The following is a 13,557-nucleotide window of genomic DNA, read 5'->3' as shown; positions in this document are numbered from 1 at the left end:
GAGCACTGGAGGGCCCCCCGGAACTTCCAGGCGGGAAGGAGGAAACAGCACGTCCCCAGCCTGATCCGGAGCCGGACCCTCCTGCCTCCGCACCCCTGACGGGGGGATGCCACCCGGAAGGCAGCACAGACGGTTTCCTGAGCCCAGAGAGCGTCCAGCAGTTAGCCCGGGCAATGGGCATGAAGGGACAGATGGAGGGGCTGGACCTTGGACTTGGGGAGGGTACTGCGGTCACTGCCCACAATGGGGGTACGAATTGCGAGCATTAATGTGCGCAGCGTCAAGTCAACCGCGAGATGTGTGTCCACGTTGGCCTACCTGACCACCATCAAGGCGGACCTCCTGTTTCTGCAGGAGTGCGGGATACCGCACCTCGGCAGGTACGGGAAATGGTCCGGCGCCTGGACCTGTGGGCCTTCGATCTGGTCGGGGGGTAACGACTGTCGCTCCTCGGGCCTGGCTATTCTGCTGCGGGGGCACAACTTCACCATCTCTCAAGTTCAGGAGGTGGTGGGGGGGGCGCCTCCTAGTGGCTGACATCACCTACAGGAATGCTCCCCTGAGGCTGATCAACGTGTACGCCCCAGTGGTACGGAGTGAGCGGTTGGACGTCCTGCAGCGGCTTCCACCCCTGCTGGCTACGTCCAGGCCGGTCATCCTAGGCGGAGACTTCAACTGCATCATTGATGCAGATGGAAGATCCGGCGTGGGGACAGCGGGTGGGGGGATTCAACTGGACGTCACGTCCAGATTCCTGATGGGCACGGTGAAGGACGCCAAGCTGCTCGACGTCTTCAGCACCCCTGCAGACGGAGCGCAGCAGAGGTACACCTGGTCGCAGCCAGACGGGTCTATCCGCTCAAGGATAGACTTCCTGTTTGTGTCACGGACGTTCTCGGTCAGATCCACTGGTGTCGAGCCGGTGTTCTTCTCTGACCACTGCCTCCTGTTGGCCGACTGTCACTTACAGGACGACCAGCCGGCCGGCAAGGGGACGTGGAAGCTCAACACGACTCTGTTGACCCCAGAGAACGTCGAGGAGCTTAAGAGGGAGTACACCGGTTGGAGAACCGTGAAACCCCTCTTTGAGTCTCCAGGCGACTGGTGGGAGACGGTGAAGGAGAACATCAAGAGGTTCTTTGTCCTCAAGGGTGTTCAGAAGGCAAGAGAGAGGCGGGGAAAGCTGTCGCGACTCCAGAAAAGGGTGCAGAACCTGCTCCTTCTGCAGTTGATGGGGGTCGATGTCACGGAGGACCTCCGCGAGGTGAGGGGCCAGCAAGCCTCGCTCTTCGCCGCGGAGGCCTCCAGGATAATCTTCCGGTCCAGGGTCCGCTCTGTGGAGCAGGACGAGACGTGCTCGCGTTTCTTCTTTCAGAAGGTGCACAAAGAGAGCTCTGTGCTTAGCCGGCTGAAGGAGGACGACGGCTTGGTGACGTCGTCTCGGCCCGACGTTTTGAGGATCAGCAGATCCTTCTATGCCGGACTGTACGACACGAAGCCCACGGACAGCACGGCCTCCGAGTCGTTCCTGTCGTCTATCACGGAGGTCTTAGACGACGGCACGAGGGAGTGGCTGGACCGGCCGATATCCCTGGACGAGCTGGCCAGAGCCCTCATGTCCTTGCAGAGGAATAGGACTCCCGGAAGCGATGGCTTACCGGTCGAGCTGTATTCTGCTCTGTGGGGCCTGGTCGGCCAGGACCTGCTGGAGGTGTACGATAGTGCGCTTCGGGCAGGGGAAATGTGCAAGTCCATGAGGAAGGGCATCATCACCCTCATTTACAAGAGGAAGGGGGAGAGGGAAGAAATTAAGAATTGGCGTCCCATTTCACTTTTGAACGTGGACTACAAAATCCTGGCCAAGGTCATTGCCAACCGGGTCAGGTCTGTCCTGGAGTCGGTGGTTCACCCTGACCAAATCTGTGCTGTGCCGGGCAGGAAGATCGCTGAGAGCCTCGCGCTCATCAGGGATACGATCGCCTACGTACAGGACAGGCGGGTGGACACCTGCCTCGTCAGCCTGGACCAGGAGAAGGCCTTCGACAGGGTCTCTCATGCTTACATGAGGGACGTCCTCTCCAAATTGAGGTTCGGGGAGGGCATCTGCAATTGGATCCGGCTGCTCTACGCCAACATCGTTAGCGCAGTCTCGATCAACGGGTGGGAATCAGACAGTTTTCCTGTTAGATCTGGAGTCAGGCAGGGCTGCCCGCTCTCTCCTGCCTTGTTCGTGTGCTGTGTGGAGCCCTTCGCCGCCTCCATCAGGAAGGACGTGAGCCTGAAGGGCGTGACTATCCCAGGCAGCGGAGGCCTTCAGGTCAAGACCTCCCTGTACATGGATGATGTCGCCGTCTTCTGCACCGATCGTCGGTCGGTGAGTAGGCTGTTGGACATCTGCGGCCAGTTTGAACTGGCCTCGGGTGCCAAAGTCAATAGGGGTAAGAGCGAGGTCATGTTCTTCGGGAACTGGGATGACCGCTCCTTCATCCCCTTCACCGTCAGGACAGACTACCTGAAGGTGCTGGGTGTTTGGTTTGGTGGAGCTGGGGCATGCACTAAGACTTGGGAGGAGCGTATCTCCAAATTTAAGCAGAAGCTGGGCAGGTGGACGCTCCGGTCCCCCTCCATCGCGGGTAAGAACCTGGTTGTCAGGTGCGAGGGGCTTTCGGTACTGTTGTATGTGGCGCAGGCCTGGCCTATTACCTGGACCTGTGCCACTGCGGTCACCCGGGCCATCTTCCACTTCATTTGGGGGTCGAGGATGGACCGGGTCCGCAGAGATACCATGTACAAAGACCTGGGAAATGGGGGAAAGGGCGTACCGAACGCCACCCTCACCCTGACGGCTACCTTTGTGTGTGGCTGCATCAAGCTGTGCGTAGATCCTCAGTACGCAAACACCAAGTGTCACTACTTACTGAGGTTCTACCTGTCCCCGGTGTTGCGAAGGATGGGCCTGGCCTCGTTGCCGCGGAACGCTCCGAGTAGTTGGACCGTTCCGTACCACCTGTCCTTCATGGAGAAATTTTTGAAAGGAAACACCTTTGACCACAAGGCCGTCAGGCAGTGGTCAGCACGTAGTATCCTCAGGACCCTTCGGGAAAAGGAGAGGGTGGATCCCGTCGTGTGGTTCCCCACGCAGACTGCCAAAGTCGTTTGGCAGAATGCCTCATCGCCAGAACTTTCAAACAAGCACAAGGACATTGCTTGGCTGGCGGTGAGAGGGGCTCTGCCAGTGAGATCCTTTATGCATGCCCGGAATCTCTGCACCACCGCACGCTGCCCTCGAGGTGGCTGCGGGGGGGACGAGACTGTCGATCACCTCCTTCTGGGGTGTGCCTATGCGCAGGAGGTCTGGAGGGGGATGCAGTGGTATTTGTCGAGGTTCGTCCCGAGCAGCTCCGTGACGCGGGACTCCGTGCTCTACGGGCTGTTTCCGGGGACGCACACCGAGACCAACATCAACTGCGCCTGGAGGACCATCAATGCGGTGAAAGACGCTCTTTGGTCTGCCCGCAACTTGCTGGTCTGCCAGCTGAAAGAACTGACCCCGACCGAGTGTTGCAGACTGGCGCACTCCAAGGTCCAAGGCTACGTGCTGAGGGACGCGCTAAAGCTTGGGGCAGCCGCCGCCAAGGCGCGGTGGGGAAAGACCACCGTATGAGCCCCCTCGTCCAGAAAAGGGAAAAGAATCCTATCTGGTAAATGGGCCCAGCTGGCGCCTTCCCCAACTGGTCAGGGGGCAAACTGGGACTGTGCGGGGCGACGACTGCCGGGGCGGTTTCTTTGCTTGGTTTCTTTTTTCTCTGTTTTGTTTTTTTTTCCCTTTAGTTGGTGTACGTTCCCCCAGGTAACCCGGAGTGGCTTGCATGACTGGGTAGGTGTATAAATGTTTTATTTTTTGTACATTCTATGAATAAAGTATATTTTTTCAAATAAAAAAAAAGTGACAAAACATCTGGGAACAAACCGGCGAGCTCAGTGAACTAGCTTACATCTGGAACACAATAAAGGCCCACTCTCTTGTGGACCGAGAGGAGGAGAGTGCTATCTTGGAGGTGAAAGGAGGACGTCGGGTTGGCTGTGCACCCTTGCGACCAGTGGATATTAATGCTGGCTTCGGCCTAACGCTGGTTCAGGGGGAGCAGCCAACCTGCAGCGATGGCTGCGGCAAGTGCTCGTGCCCCAGGTCAGGGGGTCCGGAACACCACCCGTGTTTCTGTAAAGAAGGTGGATGAAGGTGCAACTGTGGACCGCACCTTCTTCGTGAAGAGGGTCCTGTTGGACTGTTGTGGGTTCGCTGCTGCGGACGTTTACTGCCTGCAGGATTTCCCCGGAGGAGGTTTTTACGACGTGACCTTCAGGAGTGCCAAGCTTTGCGAGCGCTTCCTGGAGGTTTTCAAGGAGAAAGGAGGTGAGGGCCCCCTCTCTGTATTGACCGCTGTCCCACTGTTTGTGATGCCAGCACAGAGGAGCCGTATGGTGACTGTACACATGTACAACCCGCATGTGCCAGCAGTTGATGTCCTGACCTTCCTCGGAAGGCATGTGAAGGTGGAAGGGGACCTAACTGACATCATGGACCCCTTTGGCATCTGGACCAGTAAGAGGCAGGTCAAGGTGACGCTGAGGATGGGCGCAGACGGGAATGTCGCACATCCACCGTCCAGCTTCGTGATCGGCGGGAGCGGGGCTACCTGACCTATGCAGGGCAACCTAAAGTCTGCCATGCCAGTGGTAGGTCAGGTCACGTGGCGGCCGACTGCAAAGCCACCATCTGCAGGAACTGCAGGGAGGAGGGACACCTTGCAAAGGATTGCCCACGAGAGAGAAGCTGCAACCTTTGCGGGGAAGCGGGCCACTTCTATAGGGCATGCCCGCGGCGGGGTACCACCTACGCCCAGGTCGCCGGCAGGGGAAATGCGGGGCCAGCCCCCCTGGAGGAGAGGAAGGCACCAGGGCCCAGCAAGGACCCCACTAATGTGCAGGAGGGCCAGGCCGTGCAGGAGGGCCCAGCCCTGCAGGATGGGCCCGAGGCCAGCAAAGCACCCCTGCAGGCTCCGATTCCCCCCCCGACAACCCGGAGCCAATGGAGGCGGCGACAGGCGACCCAGGGGAGTGGACAACAGTCCGGAAAGCGAGGAGGAAGGTGCGTCGACGGGCCCAGGAACCGCAACCATCAGGCGGGAAGAGGCAGCTACAGGGGGGCTATGAGAGCTCCTCTGATGAGGAGGATTCGGAGAGGGCCCACCCAAAGCAGAAGTTAAAGGTCTCGAGGGGGAAGGAAAGCAGCCCCCCGCTTCCAGGTGACGGGAGGCGTCCTGAGGCTCCCTCCAACACCCAGTCAAGTGCCGCTGGAGCACTGGAGGGCTCCCCGGAACTTCCAGGCGGGAAGGAGGAAACAGCGCATCCCCAGCCTGACCCAGAGCCGGACCCTCCTGCCTCCGCACCCCTGATGGGGGGTTGCCACCCGGAAGGCAGCACGGACGGTTTCCTGAGCCCAGAGAGCGTCCAGCAGTTAGCTCGGGCAATGGGCATGAAGGGACAGATGGAGGGGCTGGACCTTGGACTTGGGGATGGTACTGCGGTCACAGCCCACAATGGGGGTACGAGTTGCGAGCATTAATGTGCGCAGCGTCAAGTCAACCGCGAGATGTGTGTCCACGTTGGCCTACCTGACCACCATCAAGGCGGACCTCCTGTTTCTGCAGGAGTGCGGGATACCGCACCTCGGCAGGTACGGGAAATGGTCCGGCGCCTGGACCTGTGGGCCTTCGATCTGGTCGGGGGGTAACGACTGTCGCTCCTCGGGCCTGGCTATTCTGCTGCGGGGGCACAACTTCACCATCTCTCAAGTTCAGGAGGTGGTGGGGGGGGGCGCCTCCTAGTGGCTGACATCACCTACAGGAATGCTCCCCTGAGGCTGATCAACGTGTACGCCCCAGCGGTACGGAGTGAGCGGTTGGCCGTCCTGCAGCCGCTTCCACCCCTGCTGGCTACGTCCAGGCCGGTCATCCTGGGCGGAGACTTCAACTGCATCATTGATGCAGATGGAAGATCCGGCGTGGGGACAGCGGGTGGGGGGAGTCAACTGGACGTCACGTCCAGATTCCTGATGGGCACGGTGAAGGACGCCAAGCTGCTCGACGTCTTCAGCACCCCTGCAGATGGAGCGCAGCAGAGGTACACCTGGTCGCGGCCAGACGGGTCTATCCGCTCAAGGATAGACTTCCTGTTTGTGTCACGGACGTTCTCGGTCAGCTCCACCGGCGTCGAGCCGGTGTTCTTCTCTGACCACTGCCTCCTGCTGGCCAACTGTCACTTACAGGACGACCAGTCGGCCGGCAAGGGGACGTGGAAGCTCAACACGACTCTGTTGACCCCAGAGAACGTCGAGGAGCTTAAGAGAGAGTACGCCGGTTGGAGAACCGTGAAACCCCTCTTCGAGTCTCCAGGCGACTGGTGGGAGACGGTGAAGGAGAACATCAAGAGGTTCTTTGTCCTCAAGGGTGTTCAGAAGGCAAGAGAGAGGCGGGAAAGCTGTCGCGACTCCAGGAAAGGGTGCAGAACCTGCTCCTTCTGCAGTTGATGGAGGTCCATGTCACGGAGGACCTCCGCGAGGTGAGGGGCCAGCAAGCCTCGCTCTTCGCCGCGGAGGCCTCCAGGATAATCTTCCGGTCCAGGGTCCGCTCCGTGGAGCAGGACAAGACGTGCTCGCGTTTCTTCTTTCAGAAGGTGCACAAAGAGAGCTCTGTGCTTAGCCGGCTGAAGGAGGACGACGGCTCAGTGACGTCGTCTCGGCCCAACATTTTGAGGATCAGCAGATCCTTCTATGCCGGACTGTACGACACCAAGCCCACGGACAGCACGGCCTCCGAGTCGTTCCTGTCGTCTATCACGGAGGTCTTAGACGACGGCACGAGGGAGTGGCTGGACCGGCCAATATCCCTGGACGAGCTGGCCAGAGCCCTCAAGTCCTTGCAGAGGAATAGGACTCCCGGAAGCGACGGCTTACCGGTTGAGCTGTATTCCGCTCTGTGGGGCATGGTCGGCCAGGACCTGCTGGAGGTGTACGATAGTGCGTTTCGGGCAGGGGAAATGTGCAAGTCCATGAGGAAGGGCGTCATCAACCTCATTTACAAGAGGAAGGGGGAGAGGGAAGAAATTGAGAATTGGCATCCCATTTCACTTTTGAACGTGGACTACAAAATCCTGGCCAAGGTCATTGCCAACCGGGTCAGGTCTGTCCTGGAGTCAGTGATTCACCCTGACCAAACCTGTGCTGTGCCGGGCAGGAAGATCGCTGAGAGCCTCACGCTCATCAGGGATACGATCGCCTACGTACAGGACAGGCAGGTGGACACCTGCCTCGTCAGCCTGGACCAGGAGAAGGCCTTCGACAGGGTCTCTCGTGCTTACATGAGGGACGTCCTCTCCAAATTGGGGTTCGGGGAGGGCATCCGCAATTGGATCCGGCTGCTCTACACCAACATCGTTAGCGCAGTCTCGATCAACGGGTGGGAATCGGACAGTTTTCCTGTTAGATCTGGAGTCAGGCAGGGCTGCCCATTCTCTCCTGCCTTGTTCGTGTGCTGTGTGGAGCCCTTCGCTGCCTCCATCAGGAAGGACGTGAGCCTGAAGGGCGTGACTATCCCAGGCAGCGGAGGCCTTCAGGTCAAGACCTCCCTGTACGTGGACGATGTCGCCGTCTTCTGCACCGACCGTCGGTCGGTGAGTAGACTATTGGACATCTGCGGCCAGTTTGAACTGGCCTCGGGTGCCAAAGTCAATAGGGGTAAGAGCGAGGTCATGTTCTTCGGGAACTGGGACGACCGCTCCTTCATCCCCTTCACCGTCAGGACAGACTACCTGAAGGTGCTGGGTGTTTGGTTTGGTGGAGCTGGGGCATGCACTAAGACTTGGGAGGAACGTATCACCAAATTGAAGCAGAAGCTGGGCAGGTGGACGCTCCGGTCCCTCTCCATTGCGGGTAAGAACCTGGTTGTCAGGTGCGAGGGGCTTTCGGTACTGTTGTATGTGGCGCAGGCCTGGCCTATTCCCTGGACCTGCGCCGCTGCGGTCACCCGGGCCATCTTCCACTTCATTTGGGGGTCAAGGATGGACCGGGTCCGCAGAGACACCATGTACAAAGACCTGGGAAATGGGGGAAAGGGCGTACCGAACGCCACCCTCGCCCTGACGGCTGCCTTTGTGTGCGGCTGCAAAAAGCTGTGCGTAGATCCTCAGTATGCAAACACCAAGCCACACTACTTACTGAGGTTCTACCTGTCCCCGGTGTTGCGAAGGATGGGCCTGGCCTCGTTGCCGCGGAACTCTCCGAGTAGTTGGACCGTTCCGTACCACCTCTCCTTCGTGGAGAAATTTTTGAAAGGAAACGCCTTTGACCACAAGGCCGTCAGGCAGTGGTCAGCACGTAGTATCCTCGAGACCCTTCAGGAAAAGGAGAGGGTGGATCCCGTCGTGTGGTTCCCCACGCAGACTGCCAAAGTCATTTGGCAGAATGTCTCATCGCCAGAACTTTCAAACAAGCACAAGTACATTGCTTGGCTGGCGGTGAGAGGGGCTCTGCCAGTGAGATCCTTTATGCATGCCCGGAATCTCTGCACCACCGCACGCTGCCCTCGAGGTGGCTACGGGGGGGACGAGACTGTCAATCACCTCCTTCTGGAGTGTGCCTATGCGCAGGAGGTCTGGAGGGGGTGCAGTGGTATTTGTCGAGCTTCGTCCCGAGCAGCTCCGTGACGCGGGACTCCGTGCTCTACGGGCTGTTTCCGGGGACGCACACCGAGACCAACATCAACTGCGCCTGGAGGACCATCAATGCGGTGAAAGACGCTGTTTGGTCTGCCCGCAACTTGCTGGTCTGCCAGCTGAAAGAACTGACCCCGACCGAGTGTTGCAGAGTGGCGCACTCCAAGGTCCAGGACTACGTGCTGAGGGACGCGCTAAAGCTTGGGGCAGCCGCCGCCAAGGCGCGGTGGGGAAAGACCATCGTATGAGTCCCCCTCATCCAGAAAAGAGAAAAGAACCCTATCTGGTAACTGGGCCCAGCTGGCGCCTTCCCCAACTGGTCAGGGGGCCAACTGGGACTGTGCGGGGTGACGACTGCCAGGGTGGTTTCTTTGCTTTTTTTTGTTTTTTTTTCCTTTAGTTGGTGTACGTACCCCCTGAGTAATCCAGAGTGGCTTGCATGACTGGGTAGGTGTATAAATGTTTTATTTTTTGTACATTCTATGAATAAAGTATATTTTTTCAAATAAAAAAAAGTGACGAAACGTCTGAAAACGAACCTTCCAGCTCAGCGAGCAAATTCACACCCAGAACCTTAACCTGAGCTACAAATCTTCTCAAAACTCGCTAGTCTATGTACTGATAGCATGTCCAAGCAGAAAATGGTGCCATTTTCAATGTACAGAGAAGTTTTAACCTAGGTGCTTCCCCTAACTCGGATAGCCATTTCTCCAATGCCACGATGTTTTCTGATGGACTTGGCAGAAGGTCATCCCTTTAATACAATATTATACAGTTCAATACAGCACAGGAGCAGGCCGTTCAGTCCACTAACCCTACACCAATTCCCAGACCTTATTTAGACCCACTACTTATCGCCCATGTCCGGTATCTATCCCTTTGTTCACATCCCGTTCATGTGTCAGTCATAAGATAGATTTTAAACGTTGCCAACATGCCTGTTTCCACCATCATCCACTGGCAATGAATTTCAGGCATCACCACCCTCAATGTGAAAGATTTTCCCCGAGCATCTCCCCTAAATATTGCCCCCTCACCTTGAGCCTGTGCCCTCTTGTAGTTGACCTTTCCACCAGGGAAAAAGCCTCTGGCTATCCATCCTATTTATGCCTCTCAGGATTTTGTAGGCCTCTACCAGGCCGCTCCTCAGCATCTGTCTTTCCAGTGAAAACAAGCAAGTTTATCCAACCTCTCCTCATAACTAAAATCTTCTAGACCAGGTAACATTCTGGTAAGCCTTCTCTGTACCGTCTCTAAAGCATTCAGGTCTTTCTGTTAGAATAGTGACCAGAACTGCACACAATATTCCAAATATGGCCTAACTAAAGTTTTTTACAGCTGTAACATAACTTGTCAACTTTTATATTCGATGCCCTGGCTGATGGAGGCAAGCATCTTGTATTCTTTCCTGACCACCTTATTCACCTGGATGTGCATGCACAGAACTCTTTGTGTGTCATTGCTCCTGAGAGTTCTGCAGTTTGCTGTATAATTTGCACCTGAATTTGATCTTCCAAAATGCATCACCTTATATTTGTCTGGATTAAATTCCATCTGCCATTTCTTACCCCAAATCTGAAATCTATCTATATACCACTGTATCCTTTGACAATCCTCCTGACTATTTGCAACTCCACCAATTTTGGAGTCCTCCACAAACCTATTAATCAGATCACATGCATTTCCCTCCTGATCACTTGTATATATTACAAGCAACAAAGGTTGCAGCATTGATCCCCAGGGAACACCACTAGTGGTTGATCTCCATTCTTCAAAGTACCATTCCACCGCTACTCTCAGTCTTCAATGACCAGGATGTTTTCTGATCAACTTGGCAAATGGTTCCATAAGACACAGGAAACAGGGAATGAAGGTTAGCCCCATCTGACATTTGATACGATAGGAAAGATTTCTGTTTTCCACGCCGTGATTGAAACTGTTTTGAAATGTCTAATTGACCATAGTGCCGTTGCTTTTTAGAGAAGAGTCCCCAGGTTTCATTACCTGTTGTATGAATAAAGGTTTTGGGTGTTGTATAGAGCCTTTTGCCAAATCCATCAGGAAGGATACAAGACTGAGAGGGGTAACTATTCCAGGCAGCAGCGGCCTACAGGTTAAAGCCTCCCTATGCATGGATAACGTTGCTGTTTTCTACTCCGATCTGCTGTCAGTGTGCAGACTCATGAGCATCTGTGACCAGCTTAAACTTGCCTCGGGTGCCAAGTTAAATTGAGGCAAGAGCGAGGCCATGCTCTTTGGGGGCTTAACGAACCAATCCTTTATCTCCTTCACCATCTGGTCAGATTACCTGAAGGTGCAGGGTATTTGGTTCAGAGGGGCTGGGGCATGCACCAAAACTTGGGAGGAATGGGTCTCCAAAGTACAGCAGAAACTAAGCAGGTGGGAGCACCAGTCCATCTCCATTGTGGGTAAAAACCTGGTCATCAGATTTGAGGTATTCTCGGTGTTGTTGTATGTTGCGCAGGTCTGGCCTATTCCCCGAACCCACTGCAGTCACCTGGGCCATCTTTTACTTCAGTTTGAAGTGGATCGAATCCGAAGGGACATTATGCATAAAGAATTGGAAAAGGCTGGGTAAAACATACCCAAATCTACCCTCACCCTGATGGCCACCTTTGTGTGTGGGTGCATCAAGCAGCACATAGACCCTCAGTACGCAAACACCAACTGTCATTACTTACTTGGGTTCTACCTGTTCCCTGTGTTGAGAACGATAGGCTTAGCCTTGTCACTGTAGAACGCTCAAAGTGGTTGGACCGCCCCTATCACATGTCTCTCGTGGAGAAATTTGTGAAAGAAAACAAGTGCATCAGGACGTGGTCAAAACATTCAGGAAAAGGAGAGAGTGGATCTTGTTGACTGGTTCCCTGAGCAAACTGTGAAAGTCATTTGGCAGAATGCCTCATCACCAGAACATTCCAGCAAGCACCTAGACATCACTTGGTTGGTTCTAAGAGTGGCTTTGCCTGTGAGATCCTTCATGTGTGCCCAGACTCTCTGCACCAACACATGCTGCCCTTGAAGCAACTGTGGAGGGGACGGTCACTCATCTCCTCTGGAATGTGCCTTTGCAAAAGAAATCTGGAGTGGGATGCAATGGTTTTTCTCAAGGTTTGTCCAAAGCAACTCTGTGGCACGGGACTCTGTGCTCCATGATTTGTTCCCTGGGACGCACACTGAAACAGACATCAATTGCGCTTGGAGGACCATCGACTCAGTGAAAGACGCTGTTTGTTCTGCCCAAAACTTGCTGGTCTTGCAGTTGAAGAAGTTGACCTTGACTGAGCTTTGAAGACTGGCACATTCCAAATTCCGGAATTATGTGTCAAGGGACACACAAAAACTTGGGGCAGCTGCCACCAAGGCGCACTGGGGAAAGACTGCTGTCTGATGTCTTTCTGCCAAAGCACAGTGGAGGTCCATTCATTAATCAGACCCTTCTGATGACTGAGCTAAATGCCAAAAGTTTAATAGTAAGTGTAAGAGAAAGGCAAACCACAAAGCTTGTTTTCTTCTCAGTAAGTAAAGAGACTGATCTGAATGGCTTCATTAACTGTGTAAGTACAGAAAGATTGCCTTCTGTGAATAAAATATATTTTTTGAATTTAAAATAAAGAATGGAGGTTTTATTGCATATCCATGAAAGAATGAGTTTAATTTTAAGACTTTATCTGTATTTTCCTACCACAGAAAAAAATTTCCCTTAGCCATTCCATCGACTCCTTTTATCAACAACACAGCTTAATGTCATCATCCTTTGACCTTCTATATTCAATGGAGTATATTTTATGAGATTGATTGAAGTTTTTCGGTAACAGATACCAGTGATATAAAACTTAGAAAAGAAGACGGAGTTAAGACATGGATCACATATGAGTTAAATGCGTTACAACTGGTGAAAGAGGCTGAATGTTCTATTCCTGTGCAGATGTTCCCATCGGCACAATTTACTCTGCCACGTAATGTTCTTAAGCAATTTTGGAAAGACAGTCCTTTATAACTTTCCCACAGTTGTTAATAAATATCGTAAAAATATGAGATTCGTGACAGACATCATCACACTCTCCTTTAAGTTTGTTTTCCCTCACATTTCACAGGATCGCGCATTTAAAAAAACGTGTTGAGTATAAAGAATGAGAGGCAGTGCTCATCTCGTCGTCCAAACACTAAGCGGCACAGGACCGACAACCCGCAATATATTTTCGTACGGGGAAAGGCCGCCCTCTCATCTACATATGTGGAATACAACACTGCGAAATGGAAATAGATGTTCGTCTTTCTGTGGGATATTAACTATTTTACGCTATTACAGCGGATCATATTGACATTGGTTGTTCTGTAGTATCGATAGTAATTGCCCATGTAGTCAATCACCATGATGCAGAGGTGCTTAATGGGTAGTGGATGGAGGGCAAATGGCGGATTCTTGCTTGCTGCTCTGGTTTTTTTTTCAAATCGTATAAACCTTTTGCTTTTTGTTAAAGATTTCTGTGGAGGGGAGCGCTCTTAGTTTTCATCAATTTTTTTGTGGCTCTGCGTCAGTGGGACTGTTTATTTTGTGATGACAGAGTAAGTGTGTGGTTTGGTTCTGAAGCGTGAAATCAGCGGGCCGTTTTTACTGTTTGCCATGTTGCCTAGCTCTTAATTTTGTAGGTGTCCCCCGCATTGCTATTTTTTTTTGGGTGCAAACACAGATTTGGTGTATTGATTAATTCTTCTATAAATCCTGTGTAATGCTATCATTCTTGACCAGGAAAGTTTCTC

At 53.8% G+C, this 13,557-nt stretch overlaps 1 protein-coding gene, 1 long non-coding RNA gene and 1 other non-coding gene across 4 annotated transcripts in view; 2 read left to right on the top strand and 1 right to left on the bottom strand.

The window, feature by feature from the left end:
- The window catches only part of LOC125454851 (uncharacterized), a 98,108-nt gene that overhangs the window by 18,179 nt on the left and 66,372 nt on the right, over positions 1-13,557 (top strand). The gene's annotated exons all lie outside the window — the stretch shown is intronic.
- The window catches only part of LOC125454850 (cyclin-dependent kinase-like 4), a 132,636-nt gene that overhangs the window by 81,749 nt on the left and 37,330 nt on the right, over positions 1-13,557 (bottom strand). The window lies entirely within an intron of this gene.
- LOC125455242 (U5 spliceosomal RNA) lies at positions 13,229-13,342 on the top strand. Its single transcript, XR_007248189.1, has one exon. It is a non-coding gene; the product is annotated as a U5 spliceosomal RNA (small nuclear RNA).

Source organism: Stegostoma tigrinum, chromosome 9, assembly GCF_030684315.1.
Source record: "Stegostoma tigrinum isolate sSteTig4 chromosome 9, sSteTig4.hap1, whole genome shotgun sequence".
Lineage (NCBI taxonomy): Eukaryota > Metazoa > Chordata > Chondrichthyes > Orectolobiformes > Stegostomatidae > Stegostoma > Stegostoma tigrinum.
This window is presented reverse-complemented; position numbering and strand designations above follow the sequence as displayed.